This window comes from Schistocerca serialis, chromosome 1 (genome assembly GCF_023864345.2).
Source record: "Schistocerca serialis cubense isolate TAMUIC-IGC-003099 chromosome 1, iqSchSeri2.2, whole genome shotgun sequence".
Classification (NCBI taxonomy): Eukaryota; Metazoa; Arthropoda; class Insecta; order Orthoptera; family Acrididae; genus Schistocerca; species Schistocerca serialis.
Window position 1 is genome coordinate 65725745 of NC_064638.1, and position 16554 is coordinate 65742298.

A 16554-nucleotide genomic window follows, 5' to 3' on the forward strand; every position below is an offset into this window, starting at 1 on the left:
AAATCTTTGTATGCATTTTCTGGACCCTGAAATGTATTTTTCTCCAGGGCTGTGATGATCGCAAATACGTTTAAGCTGTAACAGCCTCCTTAGCTCAGGGGCAGAGCACTGGTCTTGTAAACCAGGGGTCGTGAGTTCGATTCTCACAGGGGGCAGCACAATTTTAAATGGGCCAATGTACTGCTGTGAACCGAAACTTTCAAAATAGCGTGTCTTTTCGGGCCTGAGCCAAGATCACAGATGACGATAGACGAAAGACGGCAGCACCCGTCAGTCATCGCTGTGGACCTCAGTGGTAGCGAATTGTTGTGGCAGAGTAAATCTTTGTATGCATTTTCTGGACCCTGAAATGTATTTTTCTCCAGGGCTGTGATGATCGCAAATACGTTTAAGCTGTAACAGCCTCCTTAGCTCAGGGGCAGAGCACTGGTCTTGTAAACCAGGGGTCGTGAGTTCGATTCTCGCAGGGGGCAGCACAATTTTAAATGGGCCAATGTACTGCTGTGAACCGAAACTTTCAAAATAGCGTGTCTTTTCGGGCCTGAGCCAAGATCACAGATGACGATAGACGAAAGACGGCAGCACCCATCAGTCATCGCTGTGGACCTCAGTGGTAGCGAATTGTTGTGGCAGAGTAAATCTTTGTATGCATTTTCTGGACCCTGAAATGTATTTTTCTCCAGGGCTGTGATGATCGCAAATACGTTTAAGCTGTAACAGCCTCCTTAGCTCAGGGGCAGAGCACTGGTCTTGTAAACCAGGGGTCGTGAGTTCGATTCTCACAGGGGGCAGCACAATTTTAAATGGGCCAATGTACTGCTGTGAACCGAAACTTTCAAAATAGCGTGTCTTTTCGGGCCTGAGCCAAGATCACAGATGACGATAGACGAAAGACGGCAGCACCCGTCAGTCATCGCTGTGGACCTCAGTGGTAGCGAATTGTTGTGGCAGAGTAAATCTTTGTATGCATTTTCTGGACCCTGAAATGTATTTTTCTCCAGGGCTGTGATGATCGCAAATACGTTTAAGCTGAAACAGCCTCCTTAGCTCAGGGGCAGAGCACTGGTCTTGTAAACCAGGGGTCGTGAGTTCGATTCTCACAGGGGGCAGCACAATTTTAAATGGGCCAATGTACTGCTGTGAACCGAAACTTTCAAAATAGCGTGTCTTTTCGGGCCTGAGCCAAGATCACAGATGACGATAGACGAAAGACGGCAGCACCCGTCAGTCATCGCTGTGGACCTCAGTGGTAGCGAATTGTTGTGGCAGAGTAAATCTTTGTATGCATTTTCTGGACCCTGAAATGTATTTTTCTCCAGGGCTGTGATGATCGCAAATACGTTTAAGCTGTAACAGCCTCCTTAGCTCAGGGGCAGAGCACTGGTCTTGTAAACCAGGGGTCGTGAGTTCGATTCTCACAGGGGGCAGCACAATTTTAAATGGGCCAATGTACTGCTGTGAACCGAAACTTTCAAAATAGCGTGTCTTTTCGGGCCTGAGCCAAGATCACAGATGACGATAGACGAAAGACGGCAGCACCCGTCAGTCATCGCTGTGGACCTCAGTGGTAGCGAATTGTTGTGGCAGAGTAAATCTTTGTATGCATTTTCTGGACCCTGAAATGTATTTTTCTCCAGGGCTGTGATGATCGCAAATACGTTTAAGCTGTAACAGCCTCCTTAGCTCAGGGGCAGAGCACTGGTCTTGTAAACCAGGGGTCGTGAGTTCGATTCTCACAGGGGGCAGCACAATTTTAAATGGGCCAATGTACTGCTGTGAACCGAAACTTTCAAAATAGCGTGTCTTTTCGGGCCTGAGCCAAGATCACAGATGACGATAGACGAAAGACGGCAGCACCCGTCAGTCATCGCTGTGGACCTCAGTGGTAGCGAATTGTTGTGGCAGAGTAAATCTTTGTATGCATTTTCTGGACCCTGAAATGTATTTTTCTCCAGGGCTGTGATGATCGCAAATACGTTTAAGCTGTAACAGCCTCCTTAGCTCAGGGGCAGAGCACTGGTCTTGTAAACCAGGGGTCGTGAGTTCGATTCTCACAGGGGGCAGCACAATTTTAAATGGGCCAATGTACTGCTGTGAACCGAAACTTTCAAAATAGCGTGTCTTTTCGGGCCTGAGCCAAGATCACAGATGACGATAGACGAAAGACGGCAGCACCCGTCAGTCATCGCTGTGGACCTCAGTGGTAGCGAATTGTTGTGGCAGAGTAAATCTTTGTATGCATTTTCTGGACCCTGAAATGTATTTTTCTCCAGGGCTGTGATGATCGCAAATACGTTTAAGCTGTAACAGCCTCCTTAGCTCAGGGGCAGAGCACTGGTCTTGTAAACCAGGGGTCGTGAGTTCGATTCTCGCAGGGGGCAGCACAATTTTAAATGGGCCAATGTACTGCTGTGAACCGAAACTTTCAAAATAGCGTGTCTTTTCGGGCCTGAGCCAAGATCACAGATGACGATAGACGAAAGACGGCAGCACCCATCAGTCATCGCTGTGGACCTCAGTGGTAGCGAATTGTTGTGGCAGAGTAAATCTTTGTATGCATTTTCTGGACCCTGAAATGTATTTTTCTCCAGGGCTGTGATGATCGCAAATACGTTTAAGCTGTAACAGCCTCCTTAGCTCAGGGGCAGAGCACTGGTCTTGTAAACCAGGGGTCGTGAGTTCGATTCTCACAGGGGGCAGCACAATTTTAAATGGGCCAATGTACTGCTGTGAACCGAAACTTTCAAAATAGCGTGTCTTTTCGGGCCTGAGCCAAGATCACAGATGACGATAGACGAAAGACGGCAGCACCCGTCAGTCATCGCTGTGGACCTCAGTGGTAGCGAATTGTTGTGGCAGAGTAAATCTTTGTATGCATTTTCTGGACCCTGAAATGTATTTTTCTCCAGGGCTGTGATGATCGCAAATACGTTTAAGCTGTAACAGCCTCCTTAGCTCAGGGGCAGAGCACTGGTCTTGTAAACCAGGGGTCGTGAGTTCGATTCTCACAGGGGGCAGCACAATTTTAAATGGGCCAATGTACTGCTGTGAACCGAAACTTTCAAAATAGCGTGTCTTTTCGGGCCTGAGCCAAGATCACAGATGACGATAGACGAAAGACGGCAGCACCCGTCAGTCATCGCTGTGGACCTCAGTGGTAGCGAATTGTTGTGGCAGAGTAAATCTTTGTATGCATTTTCTGGACCCTGAAATGTATTTTTCTCCAGGGCTGTGATGATCGCAAATACGTTTAAGCTGTAACAGCCTCCTTAGCTCAGGGGCAGAGCACTGGTCTTGTAAACCAGGGGTCGTGAGTTCGATTCTCACAGGGGGCAGCACAATTTTAAATGGGCCAATGTACTGCTGTGAACCGAAACTTTCAAAATAGCGTGTCTTTTCGGGCCTGAGCCAAGATCACAGATGACGATAGACGAAAGACGGCAGCACCCGTCAGTCATCGCTGTGGACCTCAGTGGTAGCGAATTGTTGTGGCAGAGTAAATCTTTGTATGCATTTTCTGGACCCTGAAATGTATTTTTCTCCAGGGCTGTGATGATCGCAAATACGTTTAAGCTGTAACAGCCTCCTTAGCTCAGGGGCAGAGCACTGGTCTTGTAAACCAGGGGTCGTGAGTTCGATTCTCACAGGGGGCAGCACAATTTTAAATGGGCCAATGTACTGCTGTGAACCGAAACTTTCAAAATAGCGTGTCTTTTCGGGCCTGAGCCAAGATCACAGATGACGATAGACGAAAGACGGCAGCACCCGTCAGTCATCGCTGTGGACCTCAGTGGTAGCGAATTGTTGTGGCAGAGTAAATCTTTGTATGCATTTTCTGGACCCTGAAATGTATTTTTCTCCAGGGCTGTGATGATCGCAAATACGTTTAAGCTGTAACAGCCTCCTTAGCTCAGGGGCAGAGCACTGGTCTTGTAAACCAGGGGTCGTGAGTTCGATTCTCACAGGGGGCAGCACAATTTTAAATGGGCCAATGTACTGCTGTGAACCGAAACTTTCAAAATAGCGTGTCTTTTCGGGCCTGAGCCAAGATCACAGATGACGATAGACGAAAGACGGCAGCACCCGTCAGTCATCGCTGTGGACCTCAGTGGTAGCGAATTGTTGTGGCAGAGTAAATCTTTGTATGCATTTTCTGGACCCTGAAATGTATTTTTCTCCAGGGCTGTGATGATCGCAAATACGTTTAAGCTGTAACAGCCTCCTTAGCTCAGGGGCAGAGCACTGGTCTTGTAAACCAGGGGTCGTGAGTTCGATTCTCACAGGGGGCAGCACAATTTTAAATGGGCCAATGTACTGCTGTGAACCGAAACTTTCAAAATAGCGTGTCTTTTCGGGCCTGAGCCAAGATCACAGATGACGATAGACGAAAGACGGCAGCACCCGTCAGTCATCGCTGTGGACCTCAGTGGTAGCGAATTGTTGTGGCAGAGTAAATCTTTGTATGCATTTTCTGGACCCTGAAATGTATTTTTCTCCAGGGCTGTGATGATCGCAAATACGTTTAAGCTGTAACAGCCTCCTTAGCTCAGGGGCAGAGCACTGGTCTTGTAAACCAGGGGTCGTGAGTTCGATTCTCACAGGGGGCAGCACAATTTTAAATGGGCCAATGTACTGCTGTGAACCGAAACTTTCAAAATAGCGTGTCTTTTCGGGCCTGAGCCAAGATCACAGATGACGATAGACGAAAGACGGCAGCACCCGTCAGTCATCGCTGTGGACCTCAGTGGTAGCGAATTGTTGTGGCAGAGTAAATCTTTGTATGCATTTTCTGGACCCTGAAATGTATTTTTCTCCAGGGCTGTGATGATCGCAAATACGTTTAAGCTGTAACAGCCTCCTTAGCTCAGGGGCAGAGCACTGGTCTTGTAAACCAGGGGTCGTGAGTTCGATTCTCACAGGGGGCAGCACAATTTTAAATGGGCCAATGTACTGCTGTGAACCGAAACTTTCAAAATAGCGTGTCTTTTCGGGCCTGAGCCAAGATCACAGATGACGATAGACGAAAGACGGCAGCACCCGTCAGTCATCGCTGTGGACCTCAGTGGTAGCGAATTGTTGTGGCAGAGTAAATCTTTGTATGCATTTTCTGGACCCTGAAATGTATTTTTCTCCAGGGCTGTGATGATCGCAAATACGTTTAAGCTGTAACAGCCTCCTTAGCTCAGGGGCAGAGCACTGGTCTTGTAAACCAGGGGTCGTGAGTTCGATTCTCACAGGGGGCAGCACAATTTTAAATGGGCCAATGTACTGCTGTGAACCGAAACTTTCAAAATAGCGTGTCTTTTCGGGCCTGAGCCAAGATCACAGATGACGATAGACGAAAGACGGCAGCACCCGTCAGTCATCGCTGTGGACCTCAGTGGTAGCGAATTGTTGTGGCAGAGTAAATCTTTGTATGCATTTTCTGGACCCTGAAATGTATTTTTCTCCAGGGCTGTGATGATCGCAAATACGTTTAAGCTGTAACAGCCTCCTTAGCTCAGGGGCAGAGCACTGGTCTTGTAAACCAGGGGTCGTGAGTTCGATTCTCGCAGGGGGCAGCACAATTTTAAATGGGCCAATGTACTGCTGTGAACCGAAACTTTCAAAATAGCGTGTCTTTTCGGGCCTGAGCCAAGATCACAGATGACGATAGACGAAAGACGGCAGCACCCATCAGTCATCGCTGTGGACCTCAGTGGTAGCGAATTGTTGTGGCAGAGTAAATCTTTGTATGCATTTTCTGGACCCTGAAATGTATTTTTCTCCAGGGCTGTGATGATCGCAAATACGTTTAAGCTGTAACAGCCTCCTTAGCTCAGGGGCAGAGCACTGGTCTTGTAAACCAGGGGTCGTGAGTTCGATTCTCACAGGGGGCAGCACAATTTTAAATGGGCCAATGTACTGCTGTGAACCGAAACTTTCAAAATAGCGTGTCTTTTCGGGCCTGAGCCAAGATCACAGATGACGATAGACGAAAGACGGCAGCACCCGTCAGTCATCGCTGTGGACCTCAGTGGTAGCGAATTGTTGTGGCAGAGTAAATCTTTGTATGCATTTTCTGGACCCTGAAATGTATTTTTCTCCAGGGCTGTGATGATCGCAAATACGTTTAAGCTGTAACAGCCTCCTTAGCTCAGGGGCAGAGCACTGGTCTTGTAAACCAGGGGTCGTGAGTTCGATTCTCACAGGGGGCAGCACAATTTTAAATGGGCCAATGTACTGCTGTGAACCGAAACTTTCAAAATAGCGTGTCTTTTCGGGCCTGAGCCAAGATCACAGATGACGATAGACGAAAGACGGCAGCACCCGTCAGTCATCGCTGTGGACCTCAGTGGTAGCGAATTGTTGTGGCAGAGTAAATCTTTGTATGCATTTTCTGGACCCTGAAATGTATTTTTCTCCAGGGCTGTGATGATCGCAAATACGTTTAAGCTGTAACAGCCTCCTTAGCTCAGGGGCAGAGCACTGGTCTTGTAAACCAGGGGTCGTGAGTTCGATTCTCACAGGGGGCAGCACAATTTTAAATGGGCCAATGTACTGCTGTGAACCGAAACTTTCAAAATAGCGTGTCTTTTCGGGCCTGAGCCAAGATCACAGATGACGATAGACGAAAGACGGCAGCACCCGTCAGTCATCGCTGTGGACCTCAGTGGTAGCGAATTGTTGTGGCAGAGTAAATCTTTGTATGCATTTTCTGGACCCTGAAATGTATTTTTCTCCAGGGCTGTGATGATCGCAAATACGTTTAAGCTGTAACAGCCTCCTTAGCTCAGGGGCAGAGCACTGGTCTTGTAAACCAGGGGTCGTGAGTTCGATTCTCACAGGGGGCAGCACAATTTTAAATGGGCCAATGTACTGCTGTGAACCGAAACTTTCAAAATAGCGTGTCTTTTCGGGCCTGAGCCAAGATCACAGATGACGATAGACGAAAGACGGCAGCACCCGTCAGTCATCGCTGTGGACCTCAGTGGTAGCGAATTGTTGTGGCAGAGTAAATCTTTGTATGCATTTTCTGGACCCTGAAATGTATTTTTCTCCAGGGCTGTGATGATCGCAAATACGTTTAAGCTGTAACAGCCTCCTTAGCTCAGGGGCAGAGCACTGGTCTTGTAAACCAGGGGTCGTGAGTTCGATTCTCACAGGGGGCAGCACAATTTTAAATGGGCCAATGTACTGCTGTGAACCGAAACTTTCAAAATAGCGTGTCTTTTCGGGCCTGAGCCAAGATCACAGATGACGATAGACGAAAGACGGCAGCACCCGTCAGTCATCGCTGTGGACCTCAGTGGTAGCGAATTGTTGTGGCAGAGTAAATCTTTGTATGCATTTTCTGGACCCTGAAATGTATTTTTCTCCAGGGCTGTGATGATCGCAAATACGTTTAAGCTGTAACAGCCTCCTTAGCTCAGGGGCAGAGCACTGGTCTTGTAAACCAGGGGTCGTGAGTTCGATTCTCACAGGGGGCAGCACAATTTTAAATGGGCCAATGTACTGCTGTGAACCGAAACTTTCAAAATAGCGTGTCTTTTCGGGCCTGAGCCAAGATCACAGATGACGATAGACGAAAGACGGCAGCACCCGTCAGTCATCGCTGTGGACCTCAGTGGTAGCGAATTGTTGTGGCAGAGTAAATCTTTGTATGCATTTTCTGGACCCTGAAATGTATTTTTCTCCAGGGCTGTGATGATCGCAAATACGTTTAAGCTGTAACAGCCTCCTTAGCTCAGGGGCAGAGCACTGGTCTTGTAAACCAGGGGTCGTGAGTTCGATTCTCACAGGGGGCAGCACAATTTTAAATGGGCCAATGTACTGCTGTGAACCGAAACTTTCAAAATAGCTGTCTTTTCGGGCCTGAGCCAAGATCACAGATGACGATAGACGAAAGACGGCAGCACCCGTCAGTCATCGCTGTGGACCTCAGTGGTAGCGAATTGTTGTGGCAGAGTAAATCTTTGTATGCATTTTCTGGACCCTGAAATGTATTTTTCTCCAGGGCTGTGATGATCGCAAATACGTTTAAGCTGTAACAGCCTCCTTAGCTCAGGGGCAGAGCACTGGTCTTGTAAACCAGGGGTCGTGAGTTCGATTCTCACAGGGGGCAGCACAATTTTAAATGGGCCAATGTACTGCTGTGAACCGAAACTTTCAAAATAGCGTGTCTTTTCGGGCCTGAGCCAAGATCACAGATGACGATAGACGAAAGACGGCAGCACCCGTCAGTCATCGCTGTGGACCTCAGTGGTAGCGAATTGTTGTGGCAGAGTAAATCTTTGTATGCATTTTCTGGACCCTGAAATGTATTTTTCTCCAGGGCTGTGATGATCGCAAATACGTTTAAGCTGTAACAGCCTCCTTAGCTCAGGGGCAGAGCACTGGTCTTGTAAACCAGGGGTCGTGAGTTCGATTCTCACAGGGGGCAGCACAATTTTAAATGGGCCAATGTACTGCTGTGAACCGAAACTTTCAAAATAGCGTGTCTTTTCGGGCCTGAGCCAAGATCACAGATGACGATAGACGAAAGACGGCAGCACCCGTCAGTCATCGCTGTGGACCTCAGTGGTAGCGAATTGTTGTGGCAGAGTAAATCTTTGTATGCATTTTCTGGACCCTGAAATGTATTTTTCTCCAGGGCTGTGATGATCGCAAATACGTTTAAGCTGTAACAGCCTCCTTAGCTCAGGGGCAGAGCACTGGTCTTGTAAACCAGGGGTCGTGAGTTCGATTCTCACAGGGGGCAGCACAATTTTAAATGGGCCAATGTACTGCTGTGAACCGAAACTTTCAAAATAGCGTGTCTTTTCGGGCCTGAGCCAAGATCACAGATGACGATAGACGAAAGACGGCAGCACCCATCAGTCATCGCTGTGGACCTCAGTGGTAGCGAATTGTTGTGGCAGAGTAAATCTTTGTATGCATTTTCTGGACCCTGAAATGTATTTTTCTCCAGGGCTGTGATGATCGCAAATACGTTTAAGCTGTAACAGCCTCCTTAGCTCAGGGGCAGAGCACTGGTCTTGTAAACCAGGGGTCGTGAGTTCGATTCTCACAGGGGGCAGCACAATTTTAAATGGGCCAATGTACTGCTGTGAACCGAAACTTTCAAAATAGCGTGTCTTTTCGGGCCTGAGCCAAGATCACAGATGACGATAGACGAAAGACGGCAGCACCCGTCAGTCATCGCTGTGGACCTCAGTGGTAGCGAATTGTTGTGGCAGAGTAAATCTTTGTATGCATTTTCTGGACCCTGAAATGTATTTTTCTCCAGGGCTGTGATGATCGCAAATACGTTTAAGCTGTAACAGCCTCCTTAGCTCAGGGGCAGAGCACTGGTCTTGTAAACCAGGGGTCGTGAGTTCGATTCTCACAGGGGGCAGCACAATTTTAAATGGGCCAATGTACTGCTGTGAACCGAAACTTTCAAAATAGCGTGTCTTTTCGGGCCTGAGCCAAGATCACAGATGACGATAGACGAAAGACGGCAGCACCCGTCAGTCATCGCTGTGGACCTCAGTGGTAGCGAATTGTTGTGGCAGAGTAAATCTTTGTATGCATTTTCTGGACCCTGAAATGTATTTTTCTCCAGGGCTGTGATGATCGCAAATACGTTTAAGCTGTAACAGCCTCCTTAGCTCAGGGGCATTCGCGCCTCGTCTTCGGCGCGAGACGGACGTGTGGCGGCCGCTGCGGACGTTTCGTGTCAACAAGGCTGTTTTCCTGCGAGCCAGGTAGGCCGGCTCGCAAGCGCATTACTTCACTTAATTGTGTATTGGTTTGATGAAAATGAGAAAAGACACGATTAAATTTGCTTTCGATAGAAATTTCGTACGACCGAAAGCTTTTGAGATCAAACTGTGGCTCACAGAAAAAGTTGGAATTACGAAAGATGATTTAGTTGGAGTTCATTTATCGTTTGTGACTAACTCGGCATATGTGAAATTGGCAGATCCTGCTAAATGTGTCGCACTTGTTGAACAATGTGGAGGTATTATTAAGTTTAATCACTTAGACGGCTCAGTTAGCGATGTTGTCGTATCCTATGCTGGGATGGGAATACGAACAGTAAGAGTATTTGAGCTTCCTTTTGAAATGCCTGTAGTCGAAATTAATCGTGTTCTCGGGGCGTATGGCAGAGTAATTTCCAATGTTGCGGAAAAGTGGTCAGAACCACACATGTTTCCCGTTTTGAATGGCGTTCGCCAGGTTAAGATGGAACTTCTCAAGCACATTCCTTCCTTTGTAATTATTGGAGGATACCGTGCGTTGATCATTTACGATGGACATCCTCGTACCTGTGCCATTTGTAACTCGACAGAGCACGTGCGTGCTGAGTGCAGTAGACGGAGGGTTCCTCAATTACCAAGTGTAGAATCCGAAGGTGCAGGGCCTGTAGTTCACCTGCAGATGACGTACGCTGCTGCCACGTCACCTTTGCGATCAGCTCGGCAGACATCTTTCGAACTGGGGGACCAATGCGAGCATCCCGAGAATGTTAACAGCCATATAGACAGTGGTAGATCCGTAGCTATGACTAACCATACAGCGCCCCAGCGCACTACCAGTGAAAGTCAGGTACCTGTACCTTGCGACTGTGCCGAGCCTTCTCGTAGCTCGCGAGCGGAACCTTCTGCGGTTACTGTGGCTACCTCCCTGCAACCGCCTGATTGCGCCCGACAGGACGCGACCAACACGAAAGTAGCGGCACCGGACGATCCAGTTCAGAATATTGTTGGGCAAGGCATGAGCATAGATCACTCGATCATCCAACTGACACAACGAGTCAATGACTACGGTTCTGCTTCCCACAGCGCGGCTGACAGGCCCCCTGCGAGAGAGGCGAGTCTAACTGCGGTAGTACTCTCTTCCACGCCTGGTGAAAAGAGCAGCGTTGGATCTTCGACTAGGACACAAGACCGGCTTGCATCGCCGACTTCGTCTCCGCATTCGTCCGAAAAGTCCCCCGATTCGTCTCCAGAGCGGTCAAGATCGCCTCGGAAAGCTAGGAAACGTCGCAAAAAGCGGTTAGCACACCAGGCTGCTGAAAGTTTAGCCCCGGCTCTGCGAGATAGGTTGAGGAGCATTCAGGAACAGACAACGATCGAAGACCATGGCCGGAGGGAACCTGAGGTCGGTAGCATACCATCGCATCTACGGACATCACCTGAGAACGGTGTCCGGGACGAAGGAGCACCAGGCCTCGAATTTTCAGACCATCAGGACGTACCTACTTCCCAATGTAGACAATCTCCCCAGAATAGTCGTTTTGAATGGGCAGACGATACGGAGACAACACTGCCACATGTATCTGCGAACGATGGTATGGCATGTTAACCGCAACCTCTCAAGCTCACGACTACACTTTGAGCCCACGAATGACATGTGAATTCGGCCTACATATGCCTAATCGCCGGAAAGTCCAGTAAACAATAACAGCTCTTGCTTATGGATCAAACGTATCACGTTATGACTGTTAATATTAACAAGATCCAGAGTGCAACTAACATTGCTGCCCTCCGGGACTTCATATATCAGTCCGATACCGATATTGCGCTTTTTCAAGAAGTGTGTTTTTCAAATTTGTATGTTCCGGGATTTACTGCAATTCTCAATGTCGCCACAGAAGGCGCTTGCGGCACCGCTGTCCTGGTCAAGGAAGGTATTGCAATAACAGGTGTAACCATGTTGGAATCGGGGCGGGGAATCAGTTTTAAGATTTTCGGTGTTACGATTATAAATGTTTATGTACCTTCGGGAAGCAGTGGTCGAAAAGAACGAGCCAATTTTTTTAAAAATGATCTAGTGTTTTTACTAAAGGAAAACCCCGTTGATGTAATAGTCGGAGGTGACTGGAATTGTGTCCTAAACAGGAAAGACCAAACGCCAAATTTCAATTTCTCCCCAGAACTAGATGGTCTTGTGAAAACAATGAAATGGCAGGACGCTTGGGAGGTCAAATACCCCGTGTCTGTCCAGTACACATATTTTAGCACTAAAGCGCAAAGTCGGATCGACCGCATATACGTCAGTTCACATTTAGCCAGCAAAATCAGTGGCGTCGAACGCATCCCAACTTACTTTTCCGACCATCTAGCACTAAGGTGCAGCATTGGACTTCCTAAACAGAAGACATACTGGGGCCGTCCTTTTTGGAAATTAAATATCGCCATGCTTCGAGATAACGCCCTAACTGAGCAGTTAGAAGATTCTTGGCAACTTTCACTCCGGCAAAGCCACAAATACCGGTCAACGATAGATTGGTGGACTTTATGCGCCAAAAAGAAACTTAGATCTACTCTAATTTCTTACAGTAGGGAAAGGGCACTTTGGACTCGGCGAACTGTCGAATTCTATTATACTTGTCTGCGTGACCTTTATGATATGCCCATGTCCGCGGCTGTCAGAACGGGTATCAAACAGGTCAAGGCCGAACTTCTTAGTCTTAAACGCAAACAGCTGGAAGGAATGGCAATAAAATCACGAGTTCAAACCACAGTGGAAGAAGAACACGCTTCACTCTATCATCTACTCCAGCACGAAAAAAATCGTCGAAGAAATTTTATTCAGTCATTGCTCTCTGAAGATCAAAGTCTTTTAACTCAACAAAAAGATATTTTAAACGAGGCTCATAGGTACTATAATCAATTGTACAGTGCTCACCAGTATAACCCAGATCATGGACAGGAACTGCTCCGAAACTGTGATATGGAACAACTAGTAACTGCAGAACACAACAGGAGCCTCACTGTTGAAATCCTGTCTGAAGACATTTTCGACGTAATTAAAAGCTCACCTGTTAAAAAATCACCTGGGCCCGACGGTTTACCCGTAGAATTTTATTCCCAATATTGGCATATTATAAGGAATAAATTCACACAAGTCGTCAACGAAATCTTGAGTGGAGGGCACATACCTGACGAAATGAAAGAGTGTGTCACTGTTTTACTTCCTAAGGGAATCAATTCGGATGTCAAACAGCTCAACAAAATGAGACCGATATCCTTAATGAACTCTGATTATAAAATTATTGCCAGGGTTGTAAAAAACAGACTCCGACCGGTGTTTGATACTGTAATTGGTCCCCATCAAACGTGTCTCCCGGGTCGGAATATTTTTAAAACAGTCTGCGAATACAGGGACGTAATCAGTATCTTCTCAACGACATTGACGAAGGCTGGCCTCGTTTTTATCGACTTTTCTAAAGCCTTTGATAGGGTAAACCATGACTATTTATTTACCACTCTGATGCATATAGGTTTTAACGACAAATTTTTAATTGTCTTAAAAAATCTATTGCAAGGGATGAAAACCAAAATTTTAATCAATGGACACTATACTCGAGATGTCGAAATAGCAAATGGTGTCCCGCAGGGAAGTCCTTTATCAATGATGCTATTTGTGGTCGCACTAGAACCTTTGCTGAAACGATTAAACAAGGAATTAGAAGGCATATCAATTTCAGGGGTCAGTAACGCTACCAACGCTTACGCCAACGACGTCGGTGTCATCGTCAGAAGTAATGACGACGTTGTAAGACTGAGAGAGATTGTTCGCCTTTACTGTTTCGCAACGGGAGCGCAAATCAACGATATGAAAAGCTCCTTTCTAAATCTCCATGGCTTCAGGAACACTGCCCTCGAATGGGCCAGGTCTGTAGACCATCACACTGCGTTAGGTGTGAGGTTCTACCGATGCCCCCTGCAAACAACGACATTCAACTGGAAGAAGGTCTTACATAGTATTCGAGGTACTTTAATAATGAACCGACTTAGAGACTTGAACATTATCCAAAGGGTGCAATTAATCAACTGCGCTGTCCTTTCAAAAGCAGTATATGTAGGTCAAATACTGCCGATACCTAAAACGATATCCAAAACCATCATGAGCTTCATCTGCAAGTATGTTTGGAGAGGTGAGATATTTAAAGTGGCGGCCAGTACTATAACTTTAAAACCACGAGAAGGAGGCCTCGGACTGACCGATATCCGCCGCAAAACTACGGCTCTTTATATCAAGCGTACACTTCAGCTTTTAGAAGACCGCCACAATAATTTATCATCGAAACTTTTCCGAATCCTTACACCGGAGAGTATGGAACCACCTATTAACATAAGTAAAATCTCTTACAAATTGCAGCACATCAGATTCTACTATTTAGAACTCAGTTATCTGCACTGCATTGTCGCGGATAGGACCAAAAGAAACTGTAGTTTCATCATGGATTGCCTTCCTACACAGGACAACCGTAACAGAATGGAATCAAAATATCCCACCCGAAATTGGCAAAATATATGGAAGAATATAAACAATAAAGTACTGTCCACCAATGTGCGCGGTGCCTGGTACAAGGTTGTCAATAATACCGTTGCCACAAATGAACGATTACAGTCTATAGGATTGAGTGACACAAATCAGTGTCCACGTTGTAATGTGATCGACACCCTCCGGCATCGTCTCATATGCAACGGCTACCAGGTCATTTGGGACAGAGTCCGCCAACAGGTGGCTTTTATCAATAGGAACGACGGCAGACACCTTACTGTCGACATTCTCGTCAACCCCGAAAGCGTTGCTTTCCCTATTCAAAAGAATAATGTTACCCTATGGCTACTGGGGAACTATGTCAATTATGTCATTAATAACCTCGGCCTGCCCGACGTACTGGACTATGAGCAACATGTATTACTGGAATATTATAAAATATGTGGACAACGACACCACAAGACTTTGTATGGTAACATGCTAAAAATATTATTTGACAAACAAGGCATCGGATGACGTACGCAATGACGAATAGCGGATAAAATATCATATTTTGCGATGCCAAAGTAGGGGATTGCTGCTAAGGGCGACGTACGGTGGGGACTTCGTGGGCCCCAGGGCCGCTACGGTAGCCGTGAAGGCCTTCGCAGAACACTGAAAAGGCCTTGCATTCTATGCCTATGCTAAAAAAAAAAAAAAAAAAAAAAAAAAAAAAAAAAAAAAAAAAAAAAAAGCCCAGGAAGGCCACAGACCGCGGGAATTCGCGCCGCCCCCATCCCGCCAGCCTACACGGAACTTCCAGGGCACCCTGGACGACATCAAGGGATCGGAATAAATGGCATTCGCCCTGTCATAGGGCACGTTGGTCTAGGGGTAAATCTGAGGTCAGTGTCTTGTATTTTGAAAAACAAAAAAAAAAAAAAAAAAAAGGGGCAGAGCACTGGTCTTGTAAACCAGGGGTCGTGAGTTCGATTCTCACAGGGGGCAGCACAATTTTAAATGGGCCAATGTACTGCTGTGAACCGAAACTTTCAAAATAGCGTGTCTTTTCGGGCCTGAGCCAAGATCACAGATGACGATAGACGAAAGACGGCAGCACCCGTCAGTCATCGCTGTGGACCTCAGTGGTAGCGAATTGTTGTGGCAGAGTAAATCTTTGTATGCATTTTCTGGACCCTGAAATGTATTTTTCTCCAGGGCTGTGATGATCGCAAATACGTTTAAGCTGTAACAGCCTCCTTAGCTCAGGGGCAGAGCACTGGTCTTGTAAACCAGGGGTCGTGAGTTCGATTCTCACAGGGGGCAGCACAATTTTAAATGGGCCAATGTACTGCTGTGAACCGAAACTTTCAAAATAGCGTGTCTTTTCGGGCCTGAGCCAAGATCACAGATGACGATAGACGAAAGACGGCAGCACCCGTCAGTCATCGCTGTGGACCTCAGTGGTAGCGAATTGTTGTGGCAGAGTAAATCTTTGTATGCATTTTCTGGACCCTGAAATGTATTTTTCTCCAGGGCTGTGATGATCGCAAATACGTTTAAGCTGTAACAGCCTCCTTAGCTCAGGGGCAGAGCACTGGTCTTGTAAACCAGGGGTCGTGAGTTCGATTCTCACAGGGGGCAGCACAATTTTAAATGGGCCAATGTACTGCTGTGAACCGAAACTTTCAAAATAGCGTGTCTTTTCGGGCCTGAGCCAAGATCACAGATGACGATAGACGAAAGACGGCAGCACCCGTCAGTCATCGCTGTGGACCTCAGTGGTAGCGAATTGTTGTGGCAGAGTAAATCTTTGTATGCATTTTCTGGACCCTGAAATGTATTTTTCTCCAGGGCTGTGATGATCGCAAATACGTTTAAGCTGTAACAGCCTCCTTAGCTCAGGGGCAGAGCACTGGTCTTGTAAACCAGGGGTCGTGAGTTCGATTCTCACAGGGGGCAGCACAATTTTAAATGGGCCAATGTACTGCTGTGAACCGAAACTTTCAAAATAGCGTGTCTTTTCGGGCCTGAGCCAAGATCACAGATGACGATAGACGAAAGACGGCAGCACCCGTCAGTCATCGCTGTGGACCTCAGTGGTAGCGAATTGTTGTGGCAGAGTAAATCTTTGTATGCATTTTCTGGACCCTGAAATGTATTTTTCTCCAGGGCTGTAATGATCGCAAATACGTTTAAGCTGTAACAGCCTCCTTAGCTCAGGGGCAGAGCACTGGTCTTGTAAACCAGGGGTCGTGAGTTCGATTCTCACAGGGGGCAGCACAATTTTAAATGGGCCAATGTACTGCTGTGAAC

At 47.0% G+C, this 16554-nt stretch overlaps 34 non-coding genes across 34 annotated transcripts; all 34 read left to right on the forward strand.

Moving 5' to 3' along the window:
• Nucleotides 1-83: 83 nt before the first annotated feature.
• Trnat-ugu (transfer RNA threonine (anticodon UGU)) lies at nucleotides 84-155 on the forward strand. The gene has a single exon. It is a non-coding gene; the product is annotated as a tRNA-Thr (tRNA).
• Nucleotides 156-401: 246 nt separating this feature from the next.
• Nucleotides 402-473, forward strand: Trnat-ugu (transfer RNA threonine (anticodon UGU)). The gene has a single exon. It is a non-coding gene; the product is annotated as a tRNA-Thr (tRNA).
• A 246-nt stretch (nucleotides 474-719) lies between these two features.
• Nucleotides 720-791, forward strand: Trnat-ugu (transfer RNA threonine (anticodon UGU)). Its single transcript has one exon. It is a non-coding gene; the product is annotated as a tRNA-Thr (tRNA).
• A 246-nt stretch (nucleotides 792-1037) lies between these two features.
• Nucleotides 1038-1109, forward strand: Trnat-ugu (transfer RNA threonine (anticodon UGU)). The gene has a single exon. It is a non-coding gene; the product is annotated as a tRNA-Thr (tRNA).
• A 246-nt stretch (nucleotides 1110-1355) lies between these two features.
• Trnat-ugu (transfer RNA threonine (anticodon UGU)) lies at nucleotides 1356-1427 on the forward strand. Its single transcript has one exon. It is a non-coding gene; the product is annotated as a tRNA-Thr (tRNA).
• A 246-nt stretch (nucleotides 1428-1673) lies between these two features.
• Trnat-ugu (transfer RNA threonine (anticodon UGU)) lies at nucleotides 1674-1745 on the forward strand. The gene has a single exon. It is a non-coding gene; the product is annotated as a tRNA-Thr (tRNA).
• Nucleotides 1746-1991: 246 nt separating this feature from the next.
• Nucleotides 1992-2063, forward strand: Trnat-ugu (transfer RNA threonine (anticodon UGU)). The gene has a single exon. It is a non-coding gene; the product is annotated as a tRNA-Thr (tRNA).
• Nucleotides 2064-2309: 246 nt separating this feature from the next.
• Nucleotides 2310-2381, forward strand: Trnat-ugu (transfer RNA threonine (anticodon UGU)). Its single transcript has one exon. It is a non-coding gene; the product is annotated as a tRNA-Thr (tRNA).
• A 246-nt stretch (nucleotides 2382-2627) lies between these two features.
• Nucleotides 2628-2699, forward strand: Trnat-ugu (transfer RNA threonine (anticodon UGU)). The gene has a single exon. It is a non-coding gene; the product is annotated as a tRNA-Thr (tRNA).
• A 246-nt stretch (nucleotides 2700-2945) lies between these two features.
• Trnat-ugu (transfer RNA threonine (anticodon UGU)) lies at nucleotides 2946-3017 on the forward strand. Its single transcript has one exon. It is a non-coding gene; the product is annotated as a tRNA-Thr (tRNA).
• A 246-nt stretch (nucleotides 3018-3263) lies between these two features.
• Nucleotides 3264-3335, forward strand: Trnat-ugu (transfer RNA threonine (anticodon UGU)). Its single transcript has one exon. It is a non-coding gene; the product is annotated as a tRNA-Thr (tRNA).
• Nucleotides 3336-3581: 246 nt separating this feature from the next.
• Nucleotides 3582-3653, forward strand: Trnat-ugu (transfer RNA threonine (anticodon UGU)). The gene has a single exon. It is a non-coding gene; the product is annotated as a tRNA-Thr (tRNA).
• A 246-nt stretch (nucleotides 3654-3899) lies between these two features.
• On the forward strand, nucleotides 3900-3971 carry Trnat-ugu (transfer RNA threonine (anticodon UGU)). The gene has a single exon. It is a non-coding gene; the product is annotated as a tRNA-Thr (tRNA).
• A 246-nt stretch (nucleotides 3972-4217) lies between these two features.
• On the forward strand, nucleotides 4218-4289 carry Trnat-ugu (transfer RNA threonine (anticodon UGU)). Its single transcript has one exon. It is a non-coding gene; the product is annotated as a tRNA-Thr (tRNA).
• A 246-nt stretch (nucleotides 4290-4535) lies between these two features.
• On the forward strand, nucleotides 4536-4607 carry Trnat-ugu (transfer RNA threonine (anticodon UGU)). Its single transcript has one exon. It is a non-coding gene; the product is annotated as a tRNA-Thr (tRNA).
• A 246-nt stretch (nucleotides 4608-4853) lies between these two features.
• Nucleotides 4854-4925, forward strand: Trnat-ugu (transfer RNA threonine (anticodon UGU)). The gene has a single exon. It is a non-coding gene; the product is annotated as a tRNA-Thr (tRNA).
• Nucleotides 4926-5171: 246 nt separating this feature from the next.
• On the forward strand, nucleotides 5172-5243 carry Trnat-ugu (transfer RNA threonine (anticodon UGU)). Its single transcript has one exon. It is a non-coding gene; the product is annotated as a tRNA-Thr (tRNA).
• A 246-nt stretch (nucleotides 5244-5489) lies between these two features.
• Trnat-ugu (transfer RNA threonine (anticodon UGU)) lies at nucleotides 5490-5561 on the forward strand. The gene has a single exon. It is a non-coding gene; the product is annotated as a tRNA-Thr (tRNA).
• Nucleotides 5562-5807: 246 nt separating this feature from the next.
• On the forward strand, nucleotides 5808-5879 carry Trnat-ugu (transfer RNA threonine (anticodon UGU)). Its single transcript has one exon. It is a non-coding gene; the product is annotated as a tRNA-Thr (tRNA).
• A 246-nt stretch (nucleotides 5880-6125) lies between these two features.
• On the forward strand, nucleotides 6126-6197 carry Trnat-ugu (transfer RNA threonine (anticodon UGU)). The gene has a single exon. It is a non-coding gene; the product is annotated as a tRNA-Thr (tRNA).
• A 246-nt stretch (nucleotides 6198-6443) lies between these two features.
• Nucleotides 6444-6515, forward strand: Trnat-ugu (transfer RNA threonine (anticodon UGU)). The gene has a single exon. It is a non-coding gene; the product is annotated as a tRNA-Thr (tRNA).
• Nucleotides 6516-6761: 246 nt separating this feature from the next.
• Nucleotides 6762-6833, forward strand: Trnat-ugu (transfer RNA threonine (anticodon UGU)). The gene has a single exon. It is a non-coding gene; the product is annotated as a tRNA-Thr (tRNA).
• A 246-nt stretch (nucleotides 6834-7079) lies between these two features.
• Nucleotides 7080-7151, forward strand: Trnat-ugu (transfer RNA threonine (anticodon UGU)). The gene has a single exon. It is a non-coding gene; the product is annotated as a tRNA-Thr (tRNA).
• Nucleotides 7152-7397: 246 nt separating this feature from the next.
• Trnat-ugu (transfer RNA threonine (anticodon UGU)) lies at nucleotides 7398-7469 on the forward strand. Its single transcript has one exon. It is a non-coding gene; the product is annotated as a tRNA-Thr (tRNA).
• A 246-nt stretch (nucleotides 7470-7715) lies between these two features.
• On the forward strand, nucleotides 7716-7787 carry Trnat-ugu (transfer RNA threonine (anticodon UGU)). Its single transcript has one exon. It is a non-coding gene; the product is annotated as a tRNA-Thr (tRNA).
• A 245-nt stretch (nucleotides 7788-8032) lies between these two features.
• On the forward strand, nucleotides 8033-8104 carry Trnat-ugu (transfer RNA threonine (anticodon UGU)). Its single transcript has one exon. It is a non-coding gene; the product is annotated as a tRNA-Thr (tRNA).
• Nucleotides 8105-8350: 246 nt separating this feature from the next.
• Trnat-ugu (transfer RNA threonine (anticodon UGU)) lies at nucleotides 8351-8422 on the forward strand. The gene has a single exon. It is a non-coding gene; the product is annotated as a tRNA-Thr (tRNA).
• A 246-nt stretch (nucleotides 8423-8668) lies between these two features.
• On the forward strand, nucleotides 8669-8740 carry Trnat-ugu (transfer RNA threonine (anticodon UGU)). Its single transcript has one exon. It is a non-coding gene; the product is annotated as a tRNA-Thr (tRNA).
• A 246-nt stretch (nucleotides 8741-8986) lies between these two features.
• Trnat-ugu (transfer RNA threonine (anticodon UGU)) lies at nucleotides 8987-9058 on the forward strand. Its single transcript has one exon. It is a non-coding gene; the product is annotated as a tRNA-Thr (tRNA).
• Nucleotides 9059-9304: 246 nt separating this feature from the next.
• Trnat-ugu (transfer RNA threonine (anticodon UGU)) lies at nucleotides 9305-9376 on the forward strand. Its single transcript has one exon. It is a non-coding gene; the product is annotated as a tRNA-Thr (tRNA).
• Nucleotides 9377-15492: 6116 nt separating this feature from the next.
• Trnat-ugu (transfer RNA threonine (anticodon UGU)) lies at nucleotides 15493-15564 on the forward strand. Its single transcript has one exon. It is a non-coding gene; the product is annotated as a tRNA-Thr (tRNA).
• Nucleotides 15565-15810: 246 nt separating this feature from the next.
• On the forward strand, nucleotides 15811-15882 carry Trnat-ugu (transfer RNA threonine (anticodon UGU)). The gene has a single exon. It is a non-coding gene; the product is annotated as a tRNA-Thr (tRNA).
• Nucleotides 15883-16128: 246 nt separating this feature from the next.
• On the forward strand, nucleotides 16129-16200 carry Trnat-ugu (transfer RNA threonine (anticodon UGU)). The gene has a single exon. It is a non-coding gene; the product is annotated as a tRNA-Thr (tRNA).
• A 246-nt stretch (nucleotides 16201-16446) lies between these two features.
• Trnat-ugu (transfer RNA threonine (anticodon UGU)) lies at nucleotides 16447-16518 on the forward strand. Its single transcript has one exon. It is a non-coding gene; the product is annotated as a tRNA-Thr (tRNA).
• The last annotated feature ends 36 nt before the right edge of the window (nucleotides 16519-16554 follow it).